Genomic DNA, 15,121 nt, shown 5'->3' with positions numbered 1-15,121 from the left:
AGTTTGAAATGGAAATGTTTTGGATATGAAACGGGTGAACCATATATTCTGTTTTTCACGCAGAATGTTTTTGGTCGATACTATTGGTCGATGCCATCGACCAAATGTATCGACCAATAGGGAAAAATTTATGCTTTTGGGCTTTTGTGGAAATCTGATTTGTGATTTGTTTCTTGTCAATGTTGGACTATAATATTGCTATGTTGACGATTTTAAGCATGATTTGGGCATTCTATTCTATTGATCAAGTGATTTTGACAAGTTGATTTTCGATGTGTAAATTTCCGATGTTTGCAGAATGGTGCTTCTGAGGAATCGTTTGATTGGTTCTGATAATTTCGGAGTTGAAGATGTGCCTGCTGGGACCCCGGACCAGCAAAGACAAGGAGAGCACCCCGCCCCTAATGGAGTTCCCGATGCTCCTGAAATCGGAAGCTTCAGAGACATTGCTAGCATTATGACCAACATGATGCAGCAACAAGTGGCGCAGTTCAATCAAATGATGACCGGATTTTTGGCTATGCGAGAAGAGAACCGAGCAAGTGGTTCAAGAAACCCTGGCCGTGCAGCTCCGTATGTGGAGAGGTCCACTGAGATCCCGCATACCAAGCTGATGGAAAGTTTTCTTAAACTCCAAGTACCATCTTTTACCGGAATGACCAAGGACACCCTCTTTCCTAATAGATGGTTGAGAGAATTGGAAAAGGCATTTAGACACCTGCAGTGTTCAGATAATCAGAAGGTGTTGTTTGCAGAACAGAAGCTCCAACATGAAGCTGATGCATGGTGGACCTCCACCAGGCCTATTCTCGAGAACCTTCATGCTGGTGTGGTTACTTGGGAGTTGTTCAAGGAAACATTTTGTAGGAACTATTTCCCCGAGTCGGTAAAGGATGCCAAAGAGGCAGAATTCATGGCATTGGTACAAGGTGCCCTTTCTCAGGCCGGGAATACCAGAGAAGTTTGAAGAACTCTTTTTCTTCGCTCCCGATTCTTTGAGTTCCGATGTTGCCAAGGCGAAGAAATTTTTCAAAGGGCTGCGACCTTTGATCAAAGTCCACCTCACTGCCTTACCTCTTGGAGACTATGCTCAGGCCGTGGAGAATGCGAAGAAAATTGAGGAAACTGAGAAGGAGAATGTGCGAGCACAGAAACCTTGGCAATCCCGGACCTTCCGGATTTGTTGATCGTATCGACCGTCGTTTTGTGAGGTCTGCACCGTACCCCCACTCCCACCTATCAGCCCCGGAGTGTTGGGCCGAGTCCCGATCTTTGCTCATGTAGGCCAAGATGGCCGGACTAGTGGGACCCGACCTGCAGGAATTGTTCAGCCTTCTCTACCCGGAATGGTACACCCCAAGCCCGCATTTCGAGACCTCCAGTGGCAGCTACCTCTGTTGGACCGAAGTATAATGTTTGCTTCTTTTTGCAAACAGCCCGGCCATTTTGCCCGCCTCGCCCCAAGAAGTTTGTTCAGCCCGGTGCTCTGTTCGTAAGAGTGTCCCCGCCCCTCCCCGCCGGCAGAGTCTTCAAGATATCCGGTATCGACCAAGAAGCTTGTCATGATGTTGTTACAGGTACATTATTAGTCGCTTCTTTACCAAGCATTTGTATTGTTTGATACGGGTGCATCTCATTCATTCATTTCATCTACTTTCTTTGTGAAGACTAACCTAACACCCAAATGTTTGTCTAGTTATTTATCAATTTGTACCCCCCGTTGGGTCTGCTTGTTAAACTAGATAAAGTGTTAGAGGAATGTCCCGTTTGTGTTTGTGGTTTGAACTTGAAGGCAAGGTTGGTGTTGTTCGATATGAGAGATTTCGACGTGATCTTGGGAATTGATTGGTTGACATCCTACAAGGCTGTGATCTTGTGCTCTTCAAAGAAGATCCAATTCCGATTGGAGGGAATTCAGTTTTGGAGTTCCAAGGAAGGAAGGGAAGAGTGAGCAAGAAGACTTTGACCACTTTAATGCAAGTCCACTCCCTAGTGGAAGATGTTTCATCCGGGAAGCAAGGTTAAGGAAAAGAAGAGACTCGAAAATGTCAATGTAGTTTGTAACTTCACCTGATGTGTTTCAGACGATTTATCAGGACTACCCCCGATAGAGAGGTTGAGTTTTCCATAGACTTAACTCCTGGAGCGTCTCCGGTGTCTAAAGCTCCTTATAGGATGGCGCCTACCGAGCTAGAGGAGTTGCAAGCTCAGCTGAATGAACTCCTGGATAGAGGTTTTGTGCAGCCAAGTGTGTCACCCCGGGGAGCTCCGGTCTTGTTCGTTAAGAAGAAAGATGGTAGTATGCGCCTATGCATTGACTACAGAGAGTTGAACAAGTTAACGATCAAGAACAGATACCCGTTGCCTCGGATTGATGACTTGTTTGACCAGTTGAAGGGCGCGTCTGTTTTCTCGAAGATTGACTTAAGATCAGGGTATCACCAGTTGAAAGTGAAGTCAAGTGATATCTTTAAGACGGCGTTCCGAACAAGGTATGGACACTATGAATTCAAAGTTATGCCTTTTGGCTTAACAAATGCCCCTGCCGTGTTCATGGACCTCATGAACCGGGTATTTCATGATGTGCTCGATAAGTTTGTGATCGTATTCATTGATGACATCTTGATTTACTCGAAGAATGAAGAAGAGCATGCGGGACATCTGAACTTCACTTTGCAAAGGTTGAGAGAAAAGAAACTCTATGCTAAGTTTGGCAAGTGTGACTTTTGGCTCTCAAGGGTAGTGTTTCTTGGCCATGTTGTTTCAGCCGAAGGTATTCGTGTCGACCCGGAAAAAGTGCAAACCATTACCGATTGGGAAAGACCGAAGACCGTGACTGAGATAAGAAGTTTCCTTGGATTGGCAGGATACTATCGGAGATTTATCGAGAATTTTTCTAGGTTGGCTGCCCCTATGACTAAGCTAACTAGAAAGGAAGAGAAGTTCGTTTGGACCGAGTCTTGCGAGAGGAATTTTGAGGAGCTGAAGGTTAGATTGACAAGCGCCTCGGTTTTGATTATACCTGATAGTTCCGGTGGGTTGATAGTCTACACCGATGCTTCCATGATCGGATTGGGTTGCGTGTTGATGCAACACGACAAAGTGGTGGCTTATGCTTCTCGGCAATTGAAAGACTATGAGCGGAATTATCCCACTCACGACTTAGAGCTTGCCGCCGTTGTTTTTGCTTTAAAGATTTGGAGACATTACCTATACGGTGAGAAGATCGCTATCTTCACAGATCATAAGAGTTTGAAATACTTCTTCACCCAGAAAGAGCTGAATATGAGACAAAGAAGATGGCTAGAGTTGGTTTCTGACTATGATTGTGACATCCAATATCACCCAGGTAAAGCAAATGTAGTTGCGGATGCTCTTAGTAGGAAGAGTCAGAAGAAAGATTTGAACTTGTGTGCTTTGAGTCGACCTTTGTTGCTGTCAATGGAAAGGTTTGGCTTAGAAGTGGTTCCTGAGGGTTCGGATTGTATTCTTTTTGCCATGACGGCAAGATCCACCCTTAGAGACCGGATCGTCGCTTTGCAAAGTTCTGACCCTGAACTGAGAGAGAAGATTGGGAAGGTTGCCACGAATTCAGAGATGGACCCTCCTTTTAGTACATCTTTAGATGGTGCCTTATTGTTTAGAGGTAGACTCTGTGTGCTCGCTGTTGATGAAATCAAGAAGGAAATATTGAAAGAAGCACACCAGTCGATCTTTACAATACACTCGGGGGTACCAAAATGTATAAAGACTTAAGGGAACATTTTTGGTGGAATAGCTTGAAAGCGGATGTGGAAGACTTTGTTGCCAAGTGCGAGACTTGTCAGCGTGTTAAAGCCGTTCGCCAACCTCCGTCCGGATTGCTTCAGCCCCTTCCCGTTCCTAGTTGGAAGTGGGAAGATATATCCATGGACTTCGTGACTAGCTTGCCGCGGACAAGTAAAGGAAATGACACCGTGTGGGTGGTTGTAGATAGGTTGACTAAATCAGCCCATTTCATACCTATGAAGATCACCTACACTTTGGACAAGCTAGCTAGACTCTATGTGGACAACGTGGTTCGTCTACATGGTGTGCCGGTGAGTATTGTGTCTGACCGTGATCCTAGGTTCACCTCAAGGTTTTGGAATGGATTGCAAAAGCCCCCGGGAACCCAATTAAACTCGAGTACAGCTCATCATCCCCATCCGATGGACAATCTGAGCGGACGATTCAAATTTTAGAAGATATGCTTAGATCTTGTGTGGTGGACATGGGTGGAAATTGGGATGAACACTTAGCTTTAGTGGAGTTTGCCTATAACAACAGTTATCAATCAACAATAGGCATGGCTACTTTTAAAGCTTTGTACGGTAACACTTGTAGAACGCCTTTGTATTGGACTGAGATAGGTGAAAGAAAAGTCTTAGGCCCGGAAATGATTGAAGCTACAAGTGCTATGGTCGACATGATTAGAGAAAGGATTAAGTCTGCTCAGTCAAGACAGAAATCCTATGCCGACAAGAGAAGGACCGATCTAGAGTTTCCTATTGGAGAGAAAGTTTTCCTTAAAGTATCACCTATGAAAGGTGTGATGAGATTCAATGTGAGAGGAAAGCTTAGCCCCCGCTTCATCGGACCTTTTGAAATCTTGGAAAGGGTTGGACCTATTGTTTATCGCTTGGCCTTGCCTCCATCTCTTGCTGGAGTTCACAATGTGTTCCATGTTTCGATGCTTCGGAAGTACATAGAGAACCCGGAACACATACTACAGCAAGCACCCGAAGGACTTAGTGATGATCTTTCTTACAATGAAGGACCAGCTGAAATCCTAGATAAAAAGGACAAGCAGCAAGTGAATCGCACCATCCCTTTGGTGAAGATTCGGTGGAAGAACCATACCCTGGAAGAAGCTTCATGGGAAAAGGAAGAAGAAATGAAGGAGAAGTTTCCTCATCTTTTTGGGAGCACAGGTACGCTTTCAATTTCGAGGATGAAATTCTTTTAAAGGGGGAAGAATGTAAAATCCAGCTTTTACCTAACCTTGACCCGACCCGGTCATTGTTATGTTTGTAGGTCCAAAGACCCGAAGTGGTGGTAGGAGGGACTTATGGGCCCTACTGGTTGATGACGTAATGTCGGGATTCCAGTTTATGGACATTGATGATGCTGCTCCTTCCTTGAGCACATTACCAGTGCTAAGTTAGAATCTGCGCACTGATGAAGAGCGAGACAGTTGAAATAGAAAACGGACTCCTGTGCATAATCCGAAGGTACTCCCTGAAACTAGACCTCTTGAGTGAACTGTAGGAGAAAACCCCATGCAATTTGACCTTGTATAGCCCTCCAAGTCCGCACCTAAAGTTGCTGAACTATTCTGTAAAATTTCTGCGAGAGATTGTTTTGTCGATACTATTGGTCGATACCATCGACCAAAGGTATCGACCAACAAGTCTGCTGAGCCCAGATTTAAAGATTCTTGGAATATTCTTTTCTATTTATTTATTCCTCGAGACTGGAGCCCTATTCTCGCGTTTTTAACATCTGAGAACGTGAGAAAGCCTCCCAAGAACTCCTCCTTGGTAGGGGTGAAGCATCTTCTTCATCAATCATTACCAACCACTCATTCCTACTTTCTTGTTCCACTTTAAAGGTATGACTCCCTCTCCTAATCACTTTCTCACTCATCTTTTCTCTATTTTACTGTTGGGACCATGGCCAAGGTGCTGCAACCTTGCATACACCTTTCCATGAACCTTCTAAACCCCATACAATGATGTTTTCACCGACATGACTATGATTGATTCACCTCATGATCATTGACTACAATTTTCCATGATTTATTGCTTACCAACTTGCTTTATTTACCAAAACTGAGATGAAGCTCATGATTAACCTAATCTATACCTTGCATATGTGCTCCATGTTACTTCTAAACGATTCCCTACCTAATCCCCCATGTTTTCCCCTAATTTGCATTGAGATATAGCCAATGCCATGATCTACAACTCTTAACCTTAATATGTCAATTTGGGGATTTCCAAATGGACCATTGGATTATGAAAGTTTCTTGATAATTAGTGTCCCCATGTTGTGCTTAGACTATCCTCCAAGTTTCATGTCAACCCGAGACCCGAAGACCAAATCGGGCAAGAATCCGAAAAGCCACTTGCTGTCCCGGAATTGATTTGGTCGATACTATTGGTCGATACTATCGACCAAATGTATCGACCAATAGAGTTGCTATCAGCAACTTTTGCCCAGCTTCGATTCGTTTGATCTCCGATTGTTCTGATTTCTTCTCTAACCTTTCATATATGCTTGTTTAGGACTTTAAGACTATTTGGGCCATCGCTTGTGATCTTGGACCATTCTCTTCTCCGATTCAAGGTAAGGATAGTTATCGATGTAATTACCTAGGATATGGAAATCTTGACTTGGTATTCCTAACCTAGTAAATATAGTTTCTATTTCATATTCTTATCGTGTTAGACTTGCTACATATGTCTTTTAACAGTAGCTTTGTGTTTACATTATATTACTTCAATGTTTTATCATGTTTATCAATTTCAATATATGATGACTTATGTCAATGTCATGAATTGAATGTTTATTATGACGTTGTATCTTGTGAACTGATATGATGAACTTGGGCATGTGATTGCTTAAGTATAACTTGGGATTGAGGGGTACCCTACTGGTGCTTCTGTCCTTGGACATCGGAGGGAATAGTATGGGATGTTCTCCGAAGGTGTCCATTGACGCTTTCCCGGGTTATTGAATGACATGCATAGGATTTGTCTAGATGTATGGCTAGGATGTCCCTATCATATCAGACCCGATTCGGAAGGGCATTGAGACCGAACAACCCATGGTAGTAGTGTGGATTTGTGGGCGCTCAAGACCGGTATCCACTCCGTGAGAGGACGTAAATTGCATTACGGTTACCCGAAAGGGGCCATTTATTGGTAGGGTTACAAATGGCTAGACTTGGGCTCACGGGCACTCAAGACCGGTGAAATGATCCGTGAGAGGGACGTGAGAGCTTCCCGTTTACCATTTGTGGATGACCAATAGGGTTGATGAGTCCGGTGAGTAATATCCGTGACTCTAATGTGAAGGATACCGGAAAGGATCCCGAGAGGGGAGGAATGGAAGTATCTGGAACTGGCATGATATTATTAAGTAGATGACTTGCATTGGGCTAGGCTATACCCTGACATGCGCCAATACTTAGACCAAACGGTGATGTGAGAGAGCGGTGACCGAAACCCCAACCATGGATTTGTCCGAGAGGGATGCAGGACCCAATTTCCCCCGGTGATGAGTGACTGAGACTACCTAAAGAAGTATGGTGCTATGACTTAAAGCATGTCTACCATAGATGACCAGCATACTTAGAATAAAGTCATATTGCATTATATCCTCATATCATCTGCATCATTTTATGATTATCTTGTGGTTTATGTGTGGTGGGATAACTTCCTTGCTGAGTTCTTTTGAACTCATTCCTTTTCTCGTTGCAATATTTTGTTAGGCTATCTCTACAGGTGATTACTCGATGGCACCCTCCCCGAGGCGGACCCAGATACCTCATACTACCATCCGGAGGCTGGCTACGTTGAAGACTTCGGTGACCATACCGAAGAAGATTACCAGGCGTACCAGGGTTAGCCCCGGAGTTGTATGGGAGCAATCATGTTGGGTCTCCATGGTCCTCAACTTTGAAGAAGATATATTTATTATAGAGGAGACTTATGAGTAGTTACCCCTTCTTTTGTGACAAGATACTTAGAAGAATTGTAATAACTTTAACTTACCTTTATAACTTGAGACTTGTACTTAACTAAATTTTGACCTCACTTCCGTTTGGTGAAGGAGTGGATTCCGCCACCGCCTTCTTAATTTATCCGATTTGATATTTATTTCCGCACTCGATTATGTCTGACACCTTATTTCTGAATTCCATGATCATTCATTGTTAGTTTATGATTATTATCTGTTCATGATTGTATTATCGTCGATGTGGATTATGTGGTCCCGGGGGGGGGGGGGGGCCCCGGGGCCCGGGGGGGGGGGGGGGCCCCCCCCCCCCCGCTGCACTGGTATTTGAATTACGATTGTTCCCATTATGCTAGCGAGGTAAATGCCGTGTTTGTGGTGAGAAGGTATTATTCAATAATTGTGAGGGGGTTATCAGAGGAGAAGCTGAAGAGCTTTGTTCTGGAGTTGTATTACTCCTTTGTATGAGATCTCGGATCATATCATCTTCCTGTGTAATCATAAAATAGAGGAGGTTAACCAGGGTCCTGTAAAATTTGGTGTATCCTGGATAGTAAATCAGCAGTTTTGTTATCTACACCTTTTATATGTTCTATAGTAATTTTATATCCTCTATTATAAAAATGGTTTCTTAAAAGAACCCATCTCCTATGTTGTATTTTCCTTTCATTTAAATTATTATATGCTTTGACTATGGCTTCACAGTGAGTTCGAATTGTAAATGGTCGATTTGTTAGGAATATTTCCATACAATCAAGTCCTTTTAATAAGGCCTCAATTTCGTATTCAACAGAGGTCAATGTTTTTATACTAAATTTTCCTGAGTTATACCTACTGATTTCTTCAGTTGATTTAGGGTGTTGTTCTGATGGTTTAATTTTTAAAATGGCTCCCCAGCCAGCTTCACAACCGTCAGTTTCTATTATTCGATAATCCTTATCTGTAGGTAATCTTAATGAGGGAATATTTAAGAAAAGATTTTTAATTTTTTGTACAAGAAGAATATCTTGATTATTCCATCTATGTTCTCCATTCGATGAAGTTTTATGGTGTAAAGGTCCTAAATATTTTCCTAAGTTTTGTATAAAAGGTCTAGCTTGATTAGCTAAGCCTAAAAAGGATCGAATTTGTGTTATCGATGTTAATTTATCAGGAAAGTCTTGTATTTTTGTGGCAATATGGGGTTGTAACTTAATAGTATCATTGCCTAATTCCATTCCTAAGAATTTAATGTATTGTTTACCAATTTCCATTTTCTTTTTAGAAATAATTATACCATTATTCATAAATTCGGAAAATATTATTTTCAAATGACTTATATGTTCTTGAGGTGTTTTACTATAGACTAAAATATCATCTATATAGACTATAGCAAATTTCTTGTGTTTTAAAAATATATCATCCATTCGTCTTTGAAAGATAGATAGAGCGTTTTTTAATCTAAAGGGCATTACTAACCACTCGAAATGTCCTAAGGTTGTAGAAAAGGCTGTCCATTCTATCGAGTTTTTATGCATTTTTATTTGGTGGAAACTTGATTTACAATCAAATTTGCTAAATATTGTACAATCTTGTATATAACTTAGCAAATAATCTCTTTCAGGTATTTTGTAAGAATCTTCATGTGTATTATCATTTAATCTCTTATAATTTATTATCATTCTAGTTTTTCCTCTAATTTGTTCAGCATGATTATTTACAATGAAGGTTGCACTAGATTGTCTAGAATTTGATTTTTGTATCAATTTATATTCTAATAATTCTTTCATGTATAATAGAAATTCTTCATTATCTTTAGGTGTATATTTCGCTTGTCCTGTATCTATTCGCATTTCAGGATTAATTATTTCTAATTTACAAATTGGTTTTGTAACATTCCAATGTTTAAGTGGATTATCATTTGCTATGATTTCTAGTTTTTCTAAATTTCTAATTATCTGTTGGATTTTATTGTTTGAGTCAAGACTATAGTATAAAGATTTTCCTGTAATCAGATGTTCAAAATGTTCAGGTTCTATTATGCAGAAGTCATTCATTGTTCCTTTTTCAAAAGTTTCTGCAATATGTTCGTTATATTGTAATTGAAGTGGAGGTAATCCACATTGATTTCGTGTACAGGCGCATGTATTTGAAGAAATGTTAATGGGTTTTGTTTTTTGAGTTTTGGAAGTCAGCTTAATGATACCACCACGCGAAGTTGCCGACTCTGATTGGGTGATGCGACGGCGTGACACGCGATATTCATTGGTAGAAACCGTGGGTGTAAGGGTAGAACCATCAAAGAGAAGAAGGGCCTCTTTGGTGATTAGAAGACCCACATTGTGATTTAAAAGGAAATTTAAGCCTAAAAGCATATCGATAGAAGGGGGCATGTCGGTTTTGATATAACAGTGTCAAGGGGGTAGGAAAGAGAATATTGTTTACAATGGTTGCGAAAAGCAATTGTGGAAGGTTTGAGTTGATGAGTATATATATGTGGAATATTATCAATACCATAACTGATCGTGGTTTGTGGGTCAGATATGGGCTGAGTATCATGTTCAGAGATAAAATGGGAAGAAATGAGGTTTTTTGTACATCATGTGTCAACATGGGCAATAAGAAATATTTATTTGTTAGTGGAAAGAATTGTTAGTTTGACTTTGACCAAAAAAGTATGTAAAGTTGGTTGAGGTGAACATTGGAAAGTAGGAAATGAAGCGGGGTCAGAGTTTGTGGAATATTCAGTGTTATATAGCTCGTTAGGCGGTGATTGAGAATGTTGTTTTAATTGTAATAATTCAGTAATATATTGGACCTGTGATGTTAAGGTATTTAGGGTTGTGTGCATAGTTTGAATATCAGATTTAATAGTAACGATATCAGATTCGAGGGCTGAAACGCGAGTTTGAAGTTGTGCATTATGTTGGCGAGAATTGGATTCAATTTGTGTTAATCTAAGATCAGAAGGTGCAGTTGTAGTTTGTAGAACAAGTGTGTTTTGGGTTGAGGTAGGTGAGAGAAGAGTGATATTTGAATATTCGGGTGTTCGTAAAAATGGAGAGATTTTGCCAAGAAGGCAAGATTTACAGGCTTCTTTATAACATTTGTTACATTGATACCGGTTTTGTAAAGATGGCCAAAAGCCACAGTAGAGACATCCTATTTGTAGGTTGCCTTTATTGTTTATCCAATTATGAGAACAACTTGTCATTTAATAAATATGGTTTAAATTGATGTTGTGGAATAATTCTTCTATTGGTTTTGGTTCAAGATCTTCTTGTTCTATATCTTCCCTATCATGTATAGTAATTATACTATAAATGCTTTCTGTATCTGAAACTTCTTTGTCAATTTCTAATAACGCTTGATTTGTGTTTTGTACTAAATAAGCATTCTGAGTATATGTATTTTGTAAATTTGGGCAATTATTACTAAAATGTCTTGTATTGCTGCAGGTATAACACTTTAATTGTTGTTTATATGTCCTTTTAGGGTCATATCTTCTAACATGTTTATCTTGAGATAAAAATGGTTTTCTAGCTGTAAATTTTTGGATAGAGTAATTTGAATTTGTTTTTCGAGGTTTACTAGTATAACTATTTTGGCTTTTAGTGGAATTTGTATTGTAATTCGGATTCTAGTAGTTTCTATTTTGTTTAGCTTGTTTTCTATAGAAGGGTATATTTCTATTGTATTGTTGTGGGACATACATTATATCACAATAGCTATTATCACCCTTTAATTGTTTTTGTGCTAATTGGTCTGCACATTTAGCTTTGAGTGTTTCCATTATAAATTGTACCTTTATACCGAGGCTGTGCATATCTGCTTTATTTATAAGCTTAGCCTTGTCTTTTAAAAAATTATTCCAAGCTTCTAGTATTTGTAGTCCTAACATTCCGGGTAATTTTAAAAATAGTTTGTCACTTAGTTCTTTATTAAAATATAATTCAGATTTTTTTCCATAATACATGTAATCATTACAAAATTGTTTAATATATCGATAATCTGTTAAAGACATTTGTTCTAATGTTTTTAGTGCATCAGCCTGTTCTGTAGTGTTTCCTAAATTTGGGTCTTTTCCAGTGACTAATTGTCCTACATAATTTAAAAAATTGAATGAATTATTTCCTAGATTTATTAAATATTGATATGTGGATTGATATTCTTGTTTAAATTTTTCCCATATCACTTTGACTGAGTCTCCTAAATATGTTTCTAATCTAGCAAATAATTCTTCTGTTGTTAAATTTTCTACATTAAAATTTTTATAAATATCATTAGTAACTCTTTGTTTCCAAATAGCTATAACAGTATTCCATTTTTGTGGATCATGATGTGTTATATTTAATATAGCTCCTTGTTCATGATTCTGGAGTATTATCGATTCATCTGTAGGGTATCTTTGTCCTCTAGATTTCCATTGTGTATTATGATTAAAATTGTTGGTATTTCCCGGTAACCAAAATATATCTCTATGTTGTGCAGATGGTCTAGGTATATTCATTCCTGATGATCCATCTTCAGTATTCATTGTTGTATCACGTATAAGAGTATTTTGAGGTGGATTTGAAGCACTATCTCTAGATTCTTGTGGTTCCATATATTCATTATTTATATTATCTATAATTTCTTGTATATACTCACGTTCTGGATCTATAACGTATTCTGTATTAATAATATTTGATATTTCAGATTCGAATTCTAAGTCAGAGTCATAGGTAGTATTTGTATCGGGTGTTATAACAAGTTCTTTCTGTTTTTCTATAGCCTTTAATTTGTTTTCTTGTTCTAACTTATCTTTTTTACATTGTTCTTCTACTAATTTGGTAATTATTGCTATATTATTTGTTAATTTATCAATTGATTGGTGCATTTCTTTTAAAGTATTTTTGATATCCATTTTTTTTTTGTTTAATCACTAATTGATTCCGTATCAGTGTCTGTCTTAGGTTGGGTTAGGGTTGTATAATTTGTGAATTTTATTTTAGGTCTCTCCTTTAGCTGTCTGATACATTGAGTAATCAGATAGAGTTATTGTCGTTTGTGTATCATTTTGCACTATTTGAGAAATGTTCTATGGTAATCCTGCATATTCAAAAGAGTCTATTTTAGGGGGTGTTATGGCTTTTACTCCTTTACTAGCCATACTTTCTACTATATCTTTTATATTTATTTTATAATTAGTGGTTGAATTTTGTATTCCGGCTCCTAAAAATCCTGTACAAATTATAAGATTGTTTCCTGTAAATCCTTCATATCCTTTAGTTTGTATTCCTATCTGTATATTATTTATAAAAGCTTCTTTATCAATTAACATATCAGGGGTAAAGAATACTAATCCTACATTATTGTTCATATCTATTTCCATTAATTGTATTATTTAATTTGAGTTTTTCCATCGAGAATCATATATTGTTACCAGGGCTTTAATGCCTAAGTGTTTTCGAGTAAGGGATTTTATTCCAACTACAAATATTCCAGTGTGTATTAATTTAATATGCTTTGGTTTTAATAATATTTTTAATTCTTTGTCCATCATTGGTAATCTGATGGTTTGTCCTTCTAAACAACTTACAATTTCTTCATTTTTATGTCTTATAAATACAGTATCTCTTGGGAAGTTTGCTGTATTATATAAGGTTTTAGGGTTTAATAGATTTAAAGCATTATTCCTAAATATTTCTATATTTTCATTTATATCTACAATTTCTGTTATTTTATTTTCTTATGGGCTTTCGGAAGTTTTGGAGGACTGTCCTACTAGCTGTCTATTAGAAAATCTTCTTATCATTTTACTCATGATTTTTGCACATAAAATTTAGCTAAGGGTTTTAGTTGTTTGAGTCTATCTATTCCTGTTGTCTTGTTAATATTTAGATTTTTCATTTGAGATAATATATCATTTACTGTAGTTTTCTTTGGTATTAAATCTTGTAATAAAAGTAAATCTTTGTGCAATTGTTCTATGTTATTTAAGAGTTTTAAATGTAATAGTATAATTACATTATGTTGTTTAAGGAGAATTTTATCAGTAGGTTGTCATGTATCATATTTTGATAAACCTTCTGTTTTTGGGTGATATTCTTTGGCTTGTTGTAAAATTTGTTGATATATAAGGTTGTCTTCCATAGCCTAATATTCTATTTGTTTAATTATCTTTTCTAAATATTCTAATTTTTTCCATTATTTGATCACATCTAATATTTACTTTATCACATCTTTCGTTTAATAAATTAAATATTTCTTTATACTTTATATATCTATTTTGCTCTTGTTCAAAGAAAAAGATTAGTTTATGTATATCTTCACTTGTTGGTAATTGTTGTAATTTTAATTGGTTTGTTACAGACATAATTTGTTCTAATTCACTTTTTATGTAATCTTGATTTTGTCTAAGTATTATTAATTCATTTTTATAATTTTTATTTTCTTGATCCATTTAGTAATATTCTTTTGAATTATGAAAATCTTCAAATAAACTGTCGTTTTCTTCATTTACTCTAATTATTTGTTCAAATTGTTTTAATAATATTCCAATTTTTTTCAAATAATTCATTATTTTGTTGTCTAAATTCTTTTAGAAGTTCTCTTTCTTCTGGGGTAAGGCCTTGTGGGCCTAAATATCTTGGAGCAGTTAATCTATGTATACTATCATAATTATTTCTGATTTGCTGTTTTAATATTACTACCTCATCATTTATATCTTTTTGTTTTTGGATTTCTATTTTCATTTCTTGAGTTTTTATATTTATTGTTTTGATTAAAATTAAACTTCTATTAAATGGTTCATATCCGTAAGATATAACTAATTTCATTTTCATATTTTCTATATTTTTATGCCAAGGGAGTTCTTCATCAGGATGATCGAAATAACTCGAAAACCTATGTATACAATATTTTTGTCTCTTTGATCTTGTATCTTCTTTTAATTGTGTAAATTGTGATAATAATTTTGGATTTGTGGATTCTATGACGCTAATTTATCAAATATAAGTTCTCTTATTTCACTGGGTAAAGTTATTCCTAGAATAATAGTTTCTTCAGGGAGTTTAATAATATTTACTGCATGTTTAAAATATTCTAATAAGCTACAAAAAGCTATTTTCTTTCCGTTATTTGTTTGACTATGTTGTAAAGCAGATATATATACTGTGTATGTTTCTACTAGTTTTTGCACAATTATTCTAATTCGTAATTATCACTATCTTCATTATAAATTGCTGTATTTAATTCATTTTGTTTAGGCTCCATATATTATTTAATATTTTCATCAATTTTTATTAAATTATTAATTTGTTCAAATAATCTATGATTATTTCTTTCAATTTTATTCATATGTTTACTATCTTTTTTTCCTATTACTACTTGATCTTTA

Source organism: Hakea prostrata, chromosome 8 (genome assembly GCF_041222555.1).
Source record: "Hakea prostrata isolate BN-2017 chromosome 8, UWA_Hpros_2, whole genome shotgun sequence".
Lineage (NCBI taxonomy): Eukaryota > Viridiplantae > Streptophyta > Magnoliopsida > Proteales > Proteaceae > Hakea > Hakea prostrata.
Note: the sequence above shows the minus strand (reverse complement) of the source record.